Raw genomic sequence first — 3,622 nt, forward strand, 5'->3', positions numbered from 1 at the left:
CTTTCTTGTATATCAAACTGAATCCCTTGTTTTAAAATTTTTCATATAAAAATCTAATATCGTGTTCATTAACAGATAGAGGTGTTTTGTAAATATCAACGAAAGTAGTTTTGATTATTTGTTTGGTTGATTCAATCATTTTTGCAGGCTGTGATAACTAACATTGTTGTTGATTAAAGGGTAGCTTGTTAATTAGCTTAGTTGATTCTAACATAAGCTATTATTTCTTCTAATATAAGCTCATGTTATATTGTAATTTTTATATTGTTTGAAATATCATGAAGCTAACTAGCCTACTCGCGTCGAAACAGGACCGATGAAATGTCAGAGTTGATTTGATGCTTCCATACTGGTGGCTGTCCCGTGATCCGATAGTGTTCACTCATCGTGCTGAAGGCGATCTAGTAGTTCTTGTGAAAGGATGTTTCATGAAATAGATAGGAATTTGCTGGAGTGTGCTGGAATGAAAAAAATGACTTGAAATAGCGATTCTGTATAACTTAAACATTTGAAACAAATCTAACCTCAATACAGACGATCATTTTCCTCTATATACAGTTTGTCCTGTATAGTTCTATAATTTTGGGAACATTTCGAATCATGCGTCATCTCGTAAACTCGTTCTTCCCACAAGTAAAATTTCGTCAAACTCCTTTTAGGTTGACGATTTTTTCCATTTAACCCTCCGGCACTCGCGCAGTTGTATTTTTGCAACACCTTCCGAAATTTTAGCGAAATCTTCTTACAGCACCAGCGGCTGTTCATTCGGGGAGCCATTCGCGCGAGTACCGGAGGGATAATAACTTCCTTACTGAAAATGGTGTAGTAGTTGACGAGTTTTCGGCACGTTATTCTTATGTCACCTATAATTTGCTGCAGGACAATTAGATCCTAAAATGGAAATGATGTGGGTTATAATTTCCTAGAGCGGATTGCGAACAAGGTCTTAGTGGCACTGAAAATGTTAGTTACATCTGCCTTTAAAAGAAAACAAACAGTGCTAATTGAATGTCGTTAGAAAATATGAAATATATACGACTGTAATACATTATATAAGCATACCTACCAACATTCTTGCAGTCGCAGTGTTAGAGAAGAATCTTGCTCCATTCCACAAACACGATTAGGATAAGAACTCAACTATATCCTTGAGCATAGTAATAGTTACACTCAATACTGCGATTCCGTACTGATTGTGGAGATCTTAACGATTGCTGTCAATGTATACCACAATAGTAATTTGATTTTTAATATAAAATAAGTTAAATTACATGGAGAGTGAGATACTATGTCTCAGCTGTAATGATTTCACTCTTCATATGTGAGGATACATAGTAAACTGTAATCGAACAGCAGGAAGTTAAGATGAAAATAACAATTCGTTAAACTAGTACCTGCATTTTTAAACGTTATCTCCATTAGCCGCTTCCAGGTAGACCTGTTTATCAGTCTCATATGTTTGACGATTACATGGCACTTTCGGTCGGTACATTAAATAAAGATTCAGGATTATGAGCGTTCTTGATTTTGTACGCAAATAGTATGTTGAAGTATGACGGTATGTAGTGTGGACATATTGGAACTGAACCAAAGAGCATGGATTCCTTTTCTGAAGTGTTTTGTTGATGGTGCGCTGCTGTGGATGTATGCCTTCCGAAAACCGCAGGTTGCTGAAATGTAAACTACTAGATAAATAAACATTATAGTAGAATGTACTCATAATTCTTACCTGCAAACCTACCTTTGTTGATAATTACAATTAGTTCTACGAAAAACTGTATAAAACATACTATCTTCAAAACAGTAAGAAGGTGAACAACAGTTGCTCGTTTACAGTTAGGTTTATACGGGAAATTTGTAGTCAAACAGGGTGGCCAGATAGAATTCCTTAATATCGGTAGGGTCACTAAAAGTTTATCGGTAGTTATCGGTAGGCCGGGTTGTTGTCCCAAAAACGTAGTATTGACATAGAATTGTAAAATACTAACAACACAGATCTCTGACCAAATCCACCCCAAAAAATGAATGTTGAGTAGGATGTGTCCAAACTCAATAAAAATCGGTAGTTTTCGGTAGGAATAACAAAATATCGGTAGTTTTGCCTTGGTCGTTTGGGAATCGGTAGGGAAGACCAAAATCGGTAGGACTACCGATAAATCGGTAGGTCTGGCCACCCTGAGTCAAACAAACGAAGACTTCTGGTCATACACCGAGCAAAAAGCATCTGAGAATTTCATAAGTCTCGACATATGAACTAGCCTTTTGACGATGCCATTGAACGCTTTAGAATGTCATAGGCAGGCTTATGAATACATTTATCTTTATGCATGCACTCCATAGACGTACAAATAATGTCTAAGCAGTCTTATGACTTCGCTCCAATATATGCGCTTAAGAATTTTAAGTTTTTCTCATGAAACCCATATGAGATCTGTTATTGATTTTATAAAATTATATTTTGTTTTTCATAAACGTCACTTTTGTGAAAAGTTCATAATTGTTTCTTATAAATTCAGTATTGGCCTGGACGGCCAACCAGGAGCTAATAGACTCAGGCCAGAACATTTTGGTTACCGCTGTTTGAAACAAAAGAAGTGAGATTTTTAGTCAAATTGCAACAAAATTTTAAATAATTATTTATGTTATTCAATAAATTACTGTGAGCATTAAATCAGTTTACATGGTTATGATTTTTACAGAAGATATCCGATTATTTGAAATGAAATTAGTTGTGCATATAATTAGTGTCTGACGCGTATTTTATAATTATCAAAATCATTTGAGAAGTAACAATCATTATCATTCAGTTATCAAGTCCAGTTTCTCAGTTGTCTAAGCCCAGTTTCCCAGGAAATATTGACGAAGTGTTGCTCATTATGTACAAATTTTTATATTTAATGACAGTTTTCTCTTCAATCTTCTGAAGGGATCTACACTTGGTGGTTCATTTGTCGCGAATTCAGTTCTACAAGATGACCACACAAATGAACTCTTGATGAATGACGTTCTTGTTTGACAATTCTCGGTGGTTTGTTTACTTTGTCAGTTGCGTGAGTTCGAGTGCAACGGGTGCCCATCTGTTACATTCAAACTCACGTAACTCCAATGTAAACAATCCACCGAGAATTGTCAAACGAAGCTCATCCGGCTCATTTTGTGGGGTTATGTTATGGTTGATTTTTACTGTTGATTTTTTGTCTACTAAAAATGCTCGAGAAATGTCAGCCATGTTCTATTTTTTATATAAATGCATAATAATATCCATAAATAAAAAACTTATGGCATTCATTCGAACATTGTGATGAGTTTCATAAGACTGTTCTATGGAAATCATTATATCTACTATGTTTTCTTTCTTGTAAATGTCAGCAATTTTCATGAATGGGTACCTATGGCGTTCATTCGGATATTTTCATAAATTTCATAAGACTGTCTTATGAAAATAATAAGAGATGGATTTGGAAAATTTCCCCTCCAAATCATAAGACAGACTTATAAAATCCATTTAAAATCCTTATGTCTGAAAGTCATAAGACGTTTTTATGGAACTTCAATGTAAATTTTGCTCGGTGTAAGAGAGCAATGTGTATAAATAGGTGTGGCAGAACTCACGGTTTGCGAA

General features: G+C 35.1%; 1 long non-coding RNA gene across 1 annotated transcript; it reads right to left on the reverse strand.

The window, feature by feature from the left end:
• Positions 1-767: 767 nt before the first annotated feature.
• Positions 768-1,841, reverse strand: LOC131692731 (uncharacterized). Its single transcript, XR_009306047.1, has 5 exons — positions 1,730-1,841; positions 1,395-1,670; positions 1,272-1,339; positions 1,067-1,214; positions 768-891 (listed from the first exon to the last, which is right to left on the reverse strand). It is a non-coding gene; the product is annotated as an uncharacterized LOC131692731 (long non-coding RNA).
• Between the last annotated feature and the right edge of the window lie 1,781 nt (positions 1,842-3,622).

The sequence above is a fragment of the Topomyia yanbarensis genome, chromosome 3 (assembly GCF_030247195.1).
Source record: "Topomyia yanbarensis strain Yona2022 chromosome 3, ASM3024719v1, whole genome shotgun sequence".
Taxonomy (NCBI): Eukaryota; Metazoa; Arthropoda; class Insecta; order Diptera; family Culicidae; genus Topomyia; species Topomyia yanbarensis.